The sequence below is a fragment of the Natrix helvetica genome, assembly GCF_964273705.1.
Source record: "Natrix helvetica genome assembly, chromosome: 8".
NCBI classification, from domain to species: domain Eukaryota; kingdom Metazoa; phylum Chordata; class Lepidosauria; order Squamata; family Natricidae; genus Natrix; species Natrix helvetica.
In genome coordinates, this window is record NC_138559.1 from 21,030,645 (window position 1) to 21,048,213 (window position 17,569).

General features: G+C 39.6%; 2 protein-coding genes across 2 annotated transcripts in view; both read right to left on the reverse strand.

The window, feature by feature from the left end:
• ADAMTS8 (ADAM metallopeptidase with thrombospondin type 1 motif 8) overlaps nt 1-17,569 on the reverse strand; it is a 489,092-nt gene that overhangs the window by 442,175 nt on the left and 29,348 nt on the right. The gene's annotated exons all lie outside the window — the stretch shown is intronic.
• The window catches only part of SNX19 (sorting nexin 19), a 395,229-nt gene that overhangs the window by 89,995 nt on the left and 287,665 nt on the right, over nt 1-17,569 (reverse strand). The window lies entirely within an intron of this gene.

The window sequence follows — 17,569 nt, forward strand, 5'->3', positions numbered from 1 at the left end:
ACTGAAACTGAAGCTACTATGAAATTAACATACCCAGATTAGCTGCTAATCCAGAAACAAGATTACATTTTGAATAATAAACCAAAGAAGTGAGTCCTTAACTGGGGACCCACCAGTTATTTTGGTTCCCTTTATGAAGTCTTGGGAGAGAGCATTTGAGTCATGGGAGGCCTCTGAAATACAATGGAAATAATTGCTATTTTATTTGACCTCATTTAATCCATTGTGTTGTTGTCAGAATAAGGGTGATCAAGTTAACTTGAGTGATGGCCGTGAGCAACAGAGATATGAAACAAAGAGTTGTTATTTAGTACCATTGATCAGACTCCAGGATTTTTGCAGTTGTGGGTAAACGTAAAGGTTCACACATATGTTCCCAACTCTAGGGGGCAGTGCTCATCTCCGTTTCAAAGCCGAACAGCCAGCACTGTCCGAAGACGTCTCTATGGTCATGTGGCTGGCATGACTAAACGCTGAAGGCGCACGGAACATTGTTACTTTCCCACTAAAGGTGGTACCTATTTTTCTACTTGCATTTTTATGTTCTTTCGAACTGCTAGGTTGGCAGAAGTTGAGACAAGTAACGGGAGCTCACTCCGTTATGCAGCGCTAGGGATTTGAACTGCTTAACTGCTGATATTTCTGATCAACAAGCTCAGCGTCTTAGCCACTGAGCCATCACGTCTCTCTGCAGTTGTGGGTACTCCACCTCAAATCTGGTTATTAATGTTGTTGTTAGTTGCAAAGTTTTTGTCCGACCCATCGCAACCCCATGGACAACGTTCCTCCAGGCCTTCCTGTCCTCTACATACTCTGGAGTTCATTTATTATTATTAATTATTAAATATTTATTAATAGGGTTCATTAATTGATTTAAAGAATATTCTCATAGATTCGGTTTTTATACTAATGCATTCAAGGCAATTTTCAACTCAAACAAAATGAGAAAGCCATTTGAGCTCCTTTAAGTTTCTAAGCCTTTCTATTAGTATTTCTTATGGCATACAGGTCTTTAAAAAGTAGCAATTTTATTTACAACCATGTATTTATATATTCCATCATATGCTAATAATTCTGAGGTTTCTGAATGAATCCCAGCCTTCTATTACTATTGAAAAGGAACATGTCACTTCCCTGTTCAAAGATTTCCATGATTTTGCTGGAAATAATCTATCCTGGTAATTACATTTTTCTCTAGCAGAAAAGTGAAGATATTTGAAAATTGTACCATGGTCACTGTGGAAAGATAATCGGTATATGACTTACCAAACTTTTGGTTTGAAAGGTTTTTTCCCCCTTAGTTCTTGGTCTTTTAATGTTATATATTCTGTCTATAATTCCTAATCACTACAAAATTATTTTGCTAGAATTTGTAACATACTAAGATATTCAGAAGAGGCAGCTACTCTTTCAGTTACTGCCTTTCAATTATCTCATCTATCCTGCTTTTGGTTACATTCCTTCAGAATGCAGCCGTATTATGACAGTAGTATCAGAATTATTGTACCCCTTCATTCTATACTTAAAAGTAAAGTCTTCTTTGATTAGAATTCATCTAGTGATATCCATGATGTTCTTTTCTTGGCAATGTTGTTAAACTGTCTTTTTACTGTGTTTTAGGTTTTTTCTTCTTCTTACTTCTTAATCTAGTTTGCCATCCTAGGATTTTGGCATGATCTTTTATACAAATTTTGCTTTTTAAAATCAGTCATGATCGCCTTTTCCGTATAACTGCTTGAAACAAATTTTAGAATGATGATTTTAATTATTTGTCCTAACCAGTCTTTTCTCCCATCATCATAACATGCAAATCTAAAATTAGATCCAATGATCATTGCAGTTGCTAATATATTGATACATCAATTTTTTTTTCTGTCCCTGATGTATTTATTCCAAATATAGCTGTTCTTTGATGGGAGATGGAGACTGTTATCCAAAGAAAAGCTTGAACAAAATAACTGGAACTTCAAATATAAATAGTGTATGTTCTTTTACATAGAAAGAAAAAGAAATAAATGTTGCTTATATTGTATGTTGCTTTTTAACTGTTCCTTTGTTAAGATGGAGAACAGATGATTAAAGAGCCAATTCTTCAAAATGTCAGCTCCAAAACTATCTCAGTCAAGTTGAGTAAAAGCAATTTATCGATAAGAGTGCAGAATGTTCATATGCAGTTCTAATGATACTTGAGCAAAAATAAGTTCTATTCAACAGAGTAAAAATGCTTTAAATACATGTGTCATTTACAACATCTCTCCATTTGGTTGTGGATAAGATTGTGGAACTTCGTAGCTAAAGAATACATCTTTAGACTACAAGTGAAATAATCAAAAAAGCAAATTAGCAATTGATAAAACGAGCACTGATGATGTTACCTTGTTTGGGTAATAAAATGTGTCCAAAAAAACCAAGCAAGCTCAGATAGCACCAAGGACTCCTCAAGTTAGCAATCCCAAAATGTGTAAAAAAAAAAAAATCCCCTATAGCTGCTATGCCCACACTTGTGTTCTGGATAAGAAAGATGTGCATTTGACAACTTTCTGCTAAATGCTATTTTATAGTGAGAACAAGGCAGGGTGGGTTGCTGCCGGCATTATTGCTGGTTTGGCGTGCAAAAAATGTGCACATGCACATTTGCATCTAAAAATGTCTGTGCATGCGCAAAAAGGAAAAAAAATACATTCCTGCAATGAAAATTGTTCTGCACATGTGCAGAACTGAAATACAAAATGGCGGTGCTGTAGGAGAACCGGTTCGGGGGCGTAGCAGGCCTGGGTCGCTGCCGGTTCCAGCAACCCAGGCTGCCAAGTTACTACCTATTCGGCCGAACCAGTCCGAACTGGTAGGAACCCACCTCTGGAACAAGGGATATTTTGCTTTTTAGATGTTGAACTATATTTCAGAGCACTCTTTATGATGTGTAAGGCTGTCTGAAGTTACTGACTTTCTTCAGAAATATCCAAGAGTGCTAATAAAGAATATTTGTAGCTCAAGGTTGACATTAGGGGTCATTGGTGCTCTCTGAGCTTGCTTGTTTTCCTGCAGACATTTCATTACCCAACTAGGTAACCTCAGTGACAGTAAATAGCACTGATGATGTTACCTAGTTGGGTTTTGAAACATCTGCCAAAAAAAAAAAAACCCAAGCAAGCTCAGAGAACACCAAGGACCCCCTCATATCTAAGGGTGGTTAATTTTTCTCAGCTCTGTTCTGTTATCTTGGAGCTGTATCAGTAATGGCTCTGCTTTTCGCTGCAATTATTCTAGCTTCCTTCATCCCCACCCCAAAAATGCAAACAAGAACTAGAAGGTGAAGTCTAAATTATGCAATTTTCACATCTCAAAAGCCTGGATTTTATGTCGAATCTAGCATTTTCTCATTTGAAACCACATTGTAGATGGATGTATTAACTTCAAGGAAGTTTCAAACACTCCACCAAAAATATTAACAAGCTGGTTTTGTTTGCATATGGACATGTGTATTAGGCCTGCAGCTGGATTAACTCAGCCCATTGTGACAGCTTGAATGCTTCCAAGTCAGTTTCATTGGCTCATTGATTCAGTACAGTTGAGAAGGATCAGCCAGTTCTGTGAACTGTCCCACTCATCTCTGCTACGTTTCTGGACTTGAATTCCTAGTTCTGTATTCTCATCCAGTACTATTTCATTTGCTCAGAGTTTGGCAGTTGCTTAAGGGTGAAGTCAATAAATGAGTATGTGTGGATTCCATTTTATATAGATCCAGGAGAAAGATACAGTTGTAGCTGCAATGAATGTTCTGTGTAATTATTTACATGCCCCATTTCCTCTTAGACAGATGTACTAAATGATCTTTTAGTGGGAGCCAATTTAGAAGAATGGTGTCTGAGAACATGTTGCAGTCAAAATTTGAGGAAGTTTATTGCTTTGTTGTGAAAGAATTCTTGGGTTCTGTGCAAAAAACAGGGTAGACTTTACAACTACCACTATAACTAGCATCTAACCTATCCTTTCTTACAGGAGTTGAATTTATACAGCCATACTGGGTTTTTCCTGCATGTATCCCTTATAAGAAATGTACGTCCACTCTTATAGTTTCTTCCTTTCTGAGTAGTCTGTCAGCTAAACCCAAAATCATTGCTGTCCATTAAGTCAAATGACATCTTGGTCTAATAGCTTACTCTTCAGACGTAGTACTTGTCTTCTTTCTCACTGTTGGTTATATTGGTTCTCCATATTGTTTATTTTTTTACCATATATCTGCAGCATTGGGGCCATTTGGGTTAATTGGGTTAGTTCTTGTGCCTTTAGTATCTTGAACAGAGCTTGACACTAACCCAGGGGCCAACAACCTGTGGCTCTGGAGCCACATGTGGCTCTTTCATCCCTCTGCTGCAGCTCCCTGACACTCAAAATATGTGTCACGACCGCCAATATGCGACACCCGCCAGCATGCTATTTATTGAGTTTTTCGACCTCCAGTAGGCCAATCCAAGGATAAATCCAAAAAAAGAAACGTTTCAGAGGAAAACAGAACATTTAATTCAACCACATACAGTATGCTAGCTTTGTGGCCGCTCAGGAAATAGTCAGGCACATGAATGGTTTTGTGGCCCCTGGTGTTTTTTTTCTGTGGGAAACAGGTCCAAATGGCTCTTTGAGTGTTTCAGGTTGCTGACCCCTGCCCTAACCAAAGCCTGCTAGTTTTGTCTCTGGTCTTGTTTAATTTTCTTCACTTAGTTATCAAATTAGCAGCCCATTTTTTTTAAAGACAAGAGTAAACATGTTTATTCAGCCTTATGCCTATTTTAATTTTTCCCCCATCTCTCTCTAAGATAACTTTTATAAATCATAACTTATAAAATATACTTAGTGAAACTATCAGTCTTTTTTTGTATGCCATTCCAGCATTTGCTGGATGGTATCTCTGTCCCCTCCCCACGGTAGATGATTAAAGAGTCACATTTCCTGTGGCACTCCTTTCTCAGGGAGTTATATAGTTGCTGAAAACTAATAGTTGGGCAACCCTTGCCTATTCATTGCAAGTAAACACTGCAGCTGTGTTACATACGCTTTAGCTAAGCTTGTCATCTTTGCCTCCAAGATCTTTTAATTATGAAAGGAAGCCTTCGCTTATTTGCTGTTATAAAAAAAAAACACAGCACAGTGTTTTTCCCCACAGCAGCAGGAGGTGACATTTCGAATTAACATTGCCTGAACTCTTCAAATGAAGATTTCATAGCAGCTGGCCTGATCAGATATACCATTGATAGCACTAGAGCTCTGGCTATCTGTGCCAGCTGGGTTTTTGATTCCTTGCTTCTTTAGATACGGTGCCATCTTTTTATCATTTCATCAAAGACCCATTTTATCCACTGTGGTTACGACGCAGCAGGGAAAGAGGATTCTTGAACGTTGTGCAGAGTTACAAAAACATTTCTCTTGATTATTTGTGCACATAAAGGATAAAAGGTTAGCTATTGCAAAGACGTGTAAGGGTGTATTTATAAGTATATTTATACCTGTTGTGAAGGTGGGCAGCATCCAGGCTCAACACTTTTCTGCTTTATGAGTTCAAAATTCAGGACCTCAGGTTGTCTTCTCTTGAATTAAACCTGACTCCTGCACCAGCAATGGGACAATGATTTTCAGCATCCCTGATGAGATTAGATTAATTTTCAAGTGATACAATGCAGACTGAGTTGGACAGTCCATAAAGTTCTGTTCTCCAAACATTTGCTATTCCTTCCTTAGGGTTCTCCTTGGTGCCTTCCTGCTTCTTCTCAAATGCTAATGCCAGTGTGTGACCCAGTGTGTGCTTTGTCTTGAATATCCAGCAACACATTCAGCGGCCTGTTGAGTGTGGGTCAGCACCGATTGTTGTTTGTGTGTTATTTCAGATTCGGTGTGTCTGAAATACTTGAGGAAGGACATTGGGAAAGGTAAACAAGCATCTGAGATTGCTTCAAATCATCCTTGGTCAAGTTACCATGTTTCCCCGAAAATGAGCTGGGTCTTATATTAATGTTTTTGCTCCAAAAGATGCATTAGGTCTTATTTTCAGGGAAATTCAGTACTAAATGCATCCATCTGGCTGATAACCTTAACTGGGGCTTATTTTGGGGGTAGGGCTTATATTACGAGCATCATCAAAAATCATGCTGGGACTCATTTTTCTTATTTACTCATTAGGTCTTATTTTCTGGGAAACAGAGTAGCTGAGCAAGACAGCCATTTCCCCCAGCAGGTATAGCCTGAGTCAAATGCCTCTGCCTGTATAATGCTGAGCTGCTCCTGGCCATTAGTGAATGCTCATATATGCAGATGTTTGTGGCATCATTCTATATTAATTCAATTTGAAGAGCTATATCAGTGAGTGTTGCCTTCGGCCATGTGACTGCATCAGGCAGTTTTCAGCTTTGTATTTCACTCAATTTAATGAGAATCTATGCCAATGGCTTCTTATCTCTCTCTGTCTCCTTCTCTCTCTCTCTCTCTCTCTCTCTCTCTCTCTCTCTCTCTCTCTCTCTCTCTCTCTCTCTCTCTCTCTCTCAGCCTTTATCAGAAGTTGTTGCTCTCAAAGGAATTGCGAGAACATTTGTTGGCAACCACTTCGCAACCACTGCCTGGAGGCCACCATGGCTTATCAGAATGTTTTTATATCACTTTTCACAGCTTGTAGCACTTCACAATGGCTTCCTGAAAGTACTCTGGGTTTCAATTTGCAAAGGAAAAAATTTGTAGCACATCTCCCAGAAATATCCTCTTGAATTTTTTTTTTTTTAAATGTGTTGGGAGAGAGTATTCAGTCAACAATTCCTGTCAAAGTAACTCACCCGCCCCGGCCTGAGGAATTCTTAGCTGCAAAATCTCACGCTTCCTGTCTGTGCATGGTGGGCGCCCATTTCTCTCTCTTGGCTCCACAGTAACTGTCATGGTGTGTCTGCCTTTTGATATCGTAGTCTGAAAGAGATGACTAATTTTTTTCACGATGACTGCTGAGAAGTTACATCAGTGATGGATTGGATCTGTGCATCCTTCTCACTCTCTTCTCCACCCACACAGTTTCCATTCATGGCAAGTTTTGCCCTTCCTGATATCAAGGGTTTCTAAGCCTGGGATGTATTTTTGATTTTGGGCGTGTGGCGCTTTCATTTCTTCAAAGCAGGTTTCTGGAGGACAATAGCAGGAATCGTCCCTTTTGTCTAAAAGTATTTTCCACCTCTCTCTCCCTATTCACTTTTTGCTGGCCCTTCCAATCTTCCAAACTGTAGGGTCTCCTTTTTCCTTAAAAGTCCAGCTTAAAACAATTCTTTCCACTTCAGCATTTCTGCCCAAAGGGATCTTTCAGGTCACATTAAACAAATTATTGTTTCAAAAGTTTCCGAAAAATGCCACAGGAAGCACCTTCTGATTGCACATTTATCTGTTCTTGTATTTGTGAGAGAAACACAAACACACCCACACACACTGCAGACTGTCCAGTTAAGGACAATACCAGTAACAGAAGCATTCATGGGATTCAAGAAAGAATGAATATAGATGACTTGTGTGAATACCTGCAGAAGGATGAAACAGAAGAATTTGAGGTGGTAAGGACTACACCACTTATGAATATGACACATCACTTTTGATCCTTCCCTGTTGAACACTCTTACCTGGGCAATCCCTTAGGCAGCATCTAGCCACGAATATTTCAGAAAGAAAATGTATAGACCATCTAACCTTTTGCCAGCTATGCCAGTTCTCATTTTGTAAGAGGCTCTTACATATAGGAGGCATGAAAAGTATGAATCTCCAGTCAGAGTTTGAAACAGCTGGACTTATTTTACTAGTGTTCTTAAATTTCATTTGGTCTACATGTAGTCATGGCCTGTGGTGGCAGATGTGAAGTGCTGGGATGCTAGAATGCCAGAGTTTCACTGGAAATAAGGAAGTTAATATTATTCCTTGACATCTGTTTTGTTTCCTCCAACTTCTCCTTTCTGTCATGCATGGTTATTATTAAATACCAACTCTTTAGGAAGGGACAAAATCATCTCTATATTTTTATGTAGCTAGGCATCTTTTTCATTTATATCCGTGATGGCGAACCTAAAGTGGCACGCAGAACCATCTTTCCAGGCACACAAGCCATCCAGAGGTGGGACTCACCTTCCCTACCGGTTTACAAATGTGAGTGTGCACTGCCTTTTGCACATGCATAGTGCTTGCGCATTATGTCGGGACGGGTGGGTGGAGCCTCCTGCAGCTGCTGCTACCAGTTCGCCTGAATATCACCTCTGAAGCCGTTGCCCATTGCTTTTCCGGGTTCTGGTGCGCTGGCCAGTTGTTCTTCCCATGCACAGGAGCATTGGAAACAGGAAGAGCAACCGCCCGCTGCGAATGCCCTCGGTGCCGAAAAGGTTCGCCAACACTGATTTATATGGTGCCTTTTATTTTAAAGTTGTACTTTAGATGTTTCTTGGGACTTGGATCTTCTTCCTTTATTTTCCTCTTCATGCATAATGATGATGTGTTCAACCAGTGAAGAAAATTACGATTTGCTTATTTTGCACGACGTCTAATAAAACGACTGCACTACACTGCAGAGTAGCTCAAAAACATCAACAGAAATGTCTTTCATCTTTTACATAACAAAGCCTTACACAGGATCCTTATTCCTCTGCAAGATAGATTCACACATGACTTTTGGAAAATGTTTCCACACACATCTTCTTTGCTGGGAAAGCAATATACTGACTGCACTCCCTTCTGTAAGCCTGGAATCCATGACTTCTTTCTGGCACATTTGCTAATGTCGTCATATCAGAATGCACCACTCCTGCTCCGATAATGCTTCTTAATTATCTTTCAAACTTTGGCATTCGTTCTGCAATCCAACATGCTTAAAAAAAAATCTGTTCATGTGAGTGATGAAACTCTACCCCTAAGCTGGAGCTTCAGCATCTTCGTGTTCAACTATGAATCATCCTTGGCCAAGAAAATAATTACTACATTTGCGGATTCAGCTTTTTCTAATGCCCTCTCTACTATAATGAACAGCCTGCCTTAACAGGACTACTATGCAAAGACTGCATCTTTTTATGATCTCCATTGAAATATAACTCTTCGTTATTCTGCAATTTAAGCTTAAGAGGCTCTCTCATCATTCTTCTTCAGAGGGTTCATCTTGGACCAGAATTTTGTGGCTGCTTGATTTATGTATTTCTATCATGATGAATACAGAAATGAATTGTTCATTTCTCATAGGCGATATGCCATTACAGATCTATATTCTGTCACACTGTGATGTTGCAGATTTATTTTCAAGATGCGAGTCAATCCCTTGTAGAAATGAGGGGAAAAGAAACTTGCAGCATATTGTTGTGGTCTGCTGCGAAGCTGGCAGCAGAGTCAGACAGTGAGGAGGTTGGGGAGGAACATGGGACAGACTTGGAGTCTGGAGAAGGCTCGGATAAGGGCTCTGCATCGGAGGCAGAGAGGGGACCAAGACCATCTGGTAGTTATGTGCTGCCTCCAGAGCCTCCGTAGTCTGACATCAGTGAGACAGAAGAACAGCGGGAGCCTGTTCCCACTGTGCGCATCCACAGAGTTGCCAGAAGGCAAGAACAATTAAGACCCAAAGGGCGACTCGGGAGTAAGGCTTGGAGACGATTGGCCCCACCCATAAGACATAAAAGAGGAGCAAACGGACATGAGCCATTGCAGGAAGCAAGTTTGTTCATTCTGGTCGGTTCAAACTCTGAGAAACTCTGTTTGACTCTGTGCTCCGTTTGGCCTTGCAAAACTAAATGGCAGTTAGGTCTCTGGCTGTGTTTCAAGGGAGATAAAGGTGGGTGCTTTATCAGCATTACCCCGAAAGACTGTGGCAGACGTCTGTCGGACTCTTCACAGACTGTGTGAATCATTACGGGCTGTGAATGACCACAATTCACAGCCGTTTATATAAAAGAGGGTTTTGGGGACTAAGTGTGTGATTTATGCTTCATCAGGAAGCCTAGGTCAGAACACATATGGGGATTCTAGCCATTTGCAGTGTTTATAATGGAATATTTGTGCATGAATAGTGTTAAGTCCTCGAGGCTACGACGCCATTGACTATCATTGCCGGCCCCTGATTGGTTGAGACGCGAGCAGCCAGCTGGCGGGAGAATGCAGCCATTCTATTGGTCCAGCGTCTGACAGCTCTGGTATAAAAAGGGCTGTCAGCTGTCAAATTTTGCCGTTTGCCGGGTCGAGATTTGCCTTACATTTTGTTATACTGTTAATAAAGGTTGTGTTAGCTTCAACCTGCCTTGCCTCAGTTCCTGCCTGCCTCGTTCTCCCTACAGAACAAATAGTGCTATAGTTTTTAAAATAATTATTTTACATATTACAATGATAACTCAGGAAGCAGTTCTAGGACGAGGATGTTTCTGCCCCTCACCATGCTATTTTCATTCTTAGGCTCAGAACAGTAGAGTGAGACAGGTTAAATTAAGCGGTTGTCCCAATTGCTTTGTAGCTCTGTGGAAATAGGCACTTAGACTTTACAATGCAGATACAGAGGGCAGTCCAGTCTCTTCTTGAAAGCTTCCAGTGACGAAACTCCCACAACTTCTGAAAACAAACTGTTCCACTGATTGATTGTTCTCACAGAAAATTTCTTCTTATTTCCAGGTTGAATCTGTCCTTGTTCAGTTTCCATCCATTATTCCTTGGCTGGCCTTTAGGTGCCTTGGAGAACCACTTAATTATTAGCAGAAATTAGAATTGAACGATTAATCTGATATCCTTTTTTTTGTTTTAGGGGATACATTCCAAATCCTTTGTTAGAATATTTAACTGAGGATGATGGAAGGTAAAATCCAAAAAGTATGAGCAAGCATAGAATCAAAATCACATGAAATATTAGTACCACTTTATAAAGTCTTAGTAAGACCCCACCTGGAGTACTGCATCCAGTTTTGGTCACCGCATTACAAAAAGAAAGACGTTGAGACTTTGGAAAAAGTGCAAAGAAGAGCTACTAAAATGATTAAAGGCCTGGAGACTAAAGCATATGAAGAACGGGGCTGCCACAAAGAGGAGGGGGTCAAATTATTCTCCAAAGTATCAGAGGGCAGGACACAAAATGGAAACCAGTCAAAGAGAGAAGCAACCTGGAATTGAGGAGAAACTGCCTAACAGTGAGGACAATTAACCAGTGGAACAGAAGTTGCCTTCAGAAGTTGTGGGCACTCCATCACTGGAGGCTTTTAAGAAGAGACTAGACAGTCACTTGTTGGAAATGGTATAAGGTCTCCTGCTTGAGCAGGGGGCTGGACTAGAAGACCTCCAAGGTCCCTTCCAGCTCTATTCTGACTGATTGAAGTCAGTTCAGCACATTAACTTCCTCTACTCAGATGGCCTTATTCTGGTTTGGAATAGTGTTTGCTCAGATTTTTTTTCCCTTTAAATTGTTGCAGTTCCTTGGCCATTTAATAGTTCTCTGAAGAAGACACGCAACCAATTTTCAAGAACAAATGTGGTTTTTTTTTGCTATTGTGCATATATTACTTAGATGTTTACCATCTTCACATTGAATGCTAGATACTTCAGTGTGGTATCTAGCATTCAATGTACGTACTTGGGTTTGTATATAAACAGAAGAATACATCAGCAATTAACGTCATATCTTGAAAAAACAAACTTAATTTGCTTCAAAGCTCATTAATAGAAAGATATTACATAAACGGAAATGTTCATATTGATGAAATAAGGCATAGTTCCTGGAGTCCGAAAATAAATGTTATCCTTCTAAATTCCGACACTTGGTAGGACTTGCTATGGTCAGCTGTAATCTGGAAAGGAAGGAAATGAACTTTTCCCACTTCTAATTGGAGTGTGGCACAAATGTTGATATGGAGTAGGGTTGAACAGTGTTCTCCCACCCCAGGGTTGCAAGTGGCTCTTAAATATTTCTTTGAAGATCTTCAAATCCTTTCAATAGTTTGCTTTTCTAAAATTTGAAGTGCATTTTCCTGTTTTTCTGAGAGAATACCGAAACATTGCTGCATAAGCCCTGAAATAGTCTTACGCTAAGATTTTTTTCAAACAAGGAAAAACCGAGAAAAATTCCAGCTCTACCAAAGACGTAGAAATATGTCAGTCTCAGTCATAGGTACATTTTGTTATTGCCTTCCCAGATGAAATCTGATAGCTTGGTTGTCCTACTTGAGAGGAGAAATTGATTACAACTTGATGTACCAGCTGCCATCCTACCAGGCACGGATCATCTAGTTCTACCTTAATAAAAAAAAAAGGTCCATATGTAAGTTTATTTTTCTATAATTACAGATATTTGGAACCCACTTCAACTGCAAAAAAAAAAAAGGGAAACAAAGCAAAGGTTTTAATTGAGGAAGTATTTTATTTACAGCTAAAGGCTAGTATTACAATCCAGCTTTCTGTTTCTAAAGATTAAAGGTGAAGGACTAAAAGGGGAAGCAAGGTGGATTTTTGTTATTTATAAAAGAAAATTCAACACAGTTAGAAACCCAATTTTTGTCGCCTTGACTCGAAAGAGGTTTTTAGTTTTGCGCGTCAAATTGTGCTGATACATTAGTTATACAGCTACACCATCAGGAGAATGGAGTGAGACTTCTCATCCTCCTTTCCCCTCAAACAAAATGCAGTTGGGAAAGTTTGAGAGATGGTAAGCCTTTTGTAATAACCATTCCTTCACTCTCACTTACCCAAACAGTTACTGTACACAAATAAATATCTTCGAAATGAGGCTCAGTACAGTGAATCCTTCACTGAAGGGAAACTATATACATCTCAATCTTAACATGTAACTTATTTTACATACATTACCATCAATGCTACCTATCTTTTTGAAAAGAATGGCTAAGTCAGGCAAGTATTTTAAAATGCAGCTAAGGTAAGTATGATACAGACCCAGGCAGGAAGGATGATGGCAGTCAGTACAGAATTCGAATCGCGGAAAGATACTACATGGTTTTAAAAGGGGCTACCCAATCTTGCACTGCAAAATTATGGAGACGAAGAGTGAAGAGTTTTCTGCATCTCTCATCATTCAGTGGGGTTTTTCAGTCTAGATATGATTGCTTTATTGAAGACAGCGTGTGTGAAAAACTAATTGGTACAGTCATCACATCCAAACTTAAAGTCCCAGATGTTTCATCTAAAGAGATTTTGATTTTGCTTCAACTCAGATATTCCTTTTTTTTTTGTTGGCCTCTGGGAGTCCTGAGACCCAATATTATGAGGACTAGATTGTGGTCAAGGATTCCCAGCACTCTTTCCAAATTCTAAAACTCAGCGCATCCTCTATTGATTTGCTCATGGTTGGAAGCACAGATCCATCTTTTGCATCTTTTTGCAGCTTATGGATTTGGATCAAAATGACTTCCAAAGCAATGTTTCCCTTTGTTTGGAGACCGATACCAAAATAGATGTTCAACTATACATTCTTCTAAACCATAGTTTATTAAATCGTGAATTGTGCAATAGGACACAGGTGGCGGGGTTCCTCACAACACATTAATTCAAAAGCAAATCACTTAGCATATTTCACAGCATTTGTGTGCCACGCCAATCATGAACCCCATGTTAGTGTGATGTGTGAATCCAATCTTTGTGTGTTACTTGTGTTCTTAAAACGGGATTGATTCATACAGGCATGTACTTCTTGATTTTTTAAAACTGGGAATTTAACTGAAACGCTCTATTTGCTATCCTTTAAGTGAAAGATAAATATGTGTAGAATCACCATTTGTGAGACACTACACGCAGTTGCCAAGATTCCAATATTATTTAGGCTTGTTAAAGATCTTGTTAAAGATCTTTCTAATATTCCAGGCTGATTTTATAGAAATTGGTATTTTGGTTATCAAGGCTTTAGTCATGAAAAGACTGGCTTATGTGAAGTGCCGTTGTTACTGATAAGTTCCTTTTTATCTGCTCTTTGACAAATGAAAATAAGCGAATTCAAAAAAAAATCCACTGCAGAGAGACTGCAATTTGCTACAGTTGTTTTCTTTCCATTGCGTTACACAACCACAAGAGGACGGTGTTGGGTACCATCTGAACAACTTGCTTTGGGATGGGTCATCCCAACAGATGACAGGTGACCTGAGCAAATAGTCCTTTGTAGTATATGACAATCCTTTAGGGTTGCAACAGAGATTTCTAGATGTAGGCAAAAAAATGATCTAAGGAGTTTGTGACATCCTTTATAACCCAGTGTCATTTCTTCAATGTTGGAGCCCAAGAGAAATAAATACTTAGGAAATCAAAACGGCTATTCCTCTAGTCTTGAGGGTGTGATCCAATAATGACTGAGCATATGAATATGGCTATGAGGCAAGAGACTTTCTAGTAAAGCTAATAAAAATTTGTGGCATGGTGGATCCCAATTGGTAAGCCACAGTGACCCATGTCTTCTGCAGGAAATTCACAGCGGCTTACCAATTGGGATCCAGCACACCATGCTTTTATTTTACAGACATGCATTTTTCTTTTAACCAAATCATCAAAACAGTTTGGTAGGCAGAAGAATGAACTACATCGGGTTTGAAAAGCAGCAGCTCACTGACTAGTATACTCTGCATTTTCATGTCAAAGGAACAAAAAAACGAACAGATCACATCAGCAGCACCGAAACTTGAGACGTTGTTTACTTCTACACCTAATGTAGCATAAATTCATGACAATAAGACATTTTTTTTTCTGAGACAGCCTTCAGCAACTGCCTGGACAAAGCGTCCAACCTATCCCAAGAGATTTGTAGTTATGAAGAGAGGGAAGAAAAATAATCACAGCAACCTTATATATTTGCAAGACCACCACATATGATAAAATGAACCTAATGGACTGGACAGCTTTATAAGAGACTGGAAACACCTTTCTACATCCTATGTATAAGATGGTCAGCCGAGGGATTTGAAGATTAGTGTAATGCAGGGGTGGTTTCCAGCAGTTGCTACTGCCGGTTTGCTCATGGCCAAGCCGTGCGCACTACCCGTGCATGCGCAGTGCAATAAAAATTGCTCTGCGCATGCGCAGAAGGAAAAGACAAGATGGTGGCATCTACAGTACTGTCTGCAGAACCAGTTCAGGGCCATGGTGTGCCTGGGCCGTTGCCGGTTCCAGCGACCCAGGCCGCCAAACCACTACCGGTTCATATATATATATGAAAAGAATATATGAAAAGAAAAAGCAGTACGTTTTCCTCTCTGTATATATATCAAATGTTAAATTAATTTGATCACTTTTTCCTCTTTTTTGTTGTTGTTAGGATTGAATATGTGCTTTTGTTTTGTGTTTGTTTTTCTGTTTTGTATTTTACTGTTTACGATAAAACCATAATATTTTTTTAAAAAAAGAAAGTTGGCCAGGGGTCAGGTCTTTTACTTAAAGGCAGACCCTATGTGGAAATATCGCCTCTTGGCTTTATACAAGGCAACTAGACTTCACTCTTTGCTCTCGGGTCAAAGAGTCAAGACTCTCTTTGCTGAAGACTCTCCGTCTTAAATAAACATGATAGTTTAAAAGTTGCTATTTTCAGAAACAGCATCGCTTCTGCCTTTGACCCACCCTTCTTGAACGGCCAGTATTTCTTTTATACAATATCAGTCCCAAAGGAAACACCCAAGCAATGTCATACTAAGAACCTTGGTGGCGCAGGGGTTAGAGAGCAGTACTGCAGGCTACTTCTGCTGACTGCCAGCTGCCTGCAATTTGGCAGTTCGAATCTCACCAGGCTCAAGGTTGACTCAGCCTTCCATCCTTCCAAGGTTGATAAAATGAGGACCCAGATTGTCGGGGGCAACAGGCTGACTCTGTAAACCACTTAGAGAGGGCTGTAAAGCAATGTGAAATGGTATATAAGGCTAAGTGCTATTGCTATTGCTATATTCTCAGTTCCCAAATAACTTGCACTCTGCTAGTTGCCCCGATACTTAATGATTTTCAGCACAAACATTCATTTTCATTCACAAACATTGTAAATTTGTAGGCAGAGTGCTGTCTTCAGCTTTCTGTGAAGAAATTGCCCAGCAGCCTTGAAAATGTATGCTGAGAATTGTGAAAAATAAACTGAAGCTTGATGTCTTATGGAGATTCTTAACCATCCAGGTCTTAATCATCCAAAGGTGCTAAAGCAACTGGACTTTCTTGGATTTTTTTTTTCCTTGAAAAAGTTTCGCTTCTTCGTTCCGAATTGAAGTTGCTTCTTAGATGAGAAGCAAAATGTTTTCAAGGGAAAAAAAACACCCAAGAAAATCCACTTGCCTTTTGGAAAGGCACGTTTAGAATAAACTGAATTTTCTTTCCCCTGCATGTAAAGAAACTTTGTACATACTGTAATAAACTAGCACATCAGAGCTAGCTTTTGTGAAATCCACTCTCCAATCCCGAGATATTAACTGCAGCAATCTTTTTAAATAGAGGAAATAACAAACTCCAATCTGGTTCTTTTATGGTCCAGAATCCTACCACTTACTAGTTCATAATTCACATTTTGAATGCAAAAGCCAATATATTCTTTCTGAAGAACCTGTTAACCTGTTGCTAAAGATGGCAGAATGAAATCCATTTCAGTCCCACTCTCCACTATCAATTAATAGGACATATGTCTAATTCTTGATGTTAAACTGATCAAGCAGAAAACTGGAAAGTAGTATTGCAGATCAGCAGAAGCACAATATGAAAAGATGAAAAGACAGGGACATCTTCCCTAGAGTGGATATATTCACCAGAGAATGCTAACGTCTTCTGCTTTAAATGGTAATTTACCAGGAAGATGGGAACAAATATATTCTAAAATCTTCAAGGAATTATTGCTATTTTAAGAAAGGAGAGAGAGGGAGGGAGGGAGGGAGGCAGAGGGAGGGAGATGGAGGGAGAGAGGAAGAAGAAGAAGAAAAGAAGAAGAAAGAAAAGAAAGAAATGAGGAAGGAAGGAAGGAAAAGATGCATAGTATTAACGTTTTGTTTTAAAAATACAGTGCAGTCAGATACAAACAGTTGCTGGAAACCAAAGGAACCTCAGCAAAGCAGAGAAAGAAAGATCTTTCTTGAATAAATCGTTCCCTGGCTCCAACTGTATCTCAACGCAGAGAATCTTAGTATTCTTGAAGGTCTATTTTGAGATACATCTCACTATCAGGGAGCATCAGACTCCAATACAAGCCAAAGACAGCTTGCTTAAAAAGGCAGACGTTCATTGATTTGGTGTCTGTTTTAAGGCCAGACTGTCTGGATCAGAAATATGCCCTGGCAGTTCAGCGTGACTTTGGCAGGACTCCCAGTTGGGAAGGAAGAAGTTCAGCCCAGGAAGAAGATCAGCCTGCTCTATAGAAGATAGCAAAGAGAAGACAATGACAGGATAGTGATGTCATTGGAGATGAATGAGGATGTATAGGGCCTGAATTAAAAGCAGACAGAGAGTCCCCCCTTAAACTGAGTTAGGAGTTAAAATGCAGACAGAACTTCAATCAATCAATCAATAAATCAGAACAGAGCTGGAAGGGACCTTGGAGGTCTTCTAGTCCAACCCCCTGCTCAAGCAGGAGACCCTATACCATTTCAGACAGATGGCT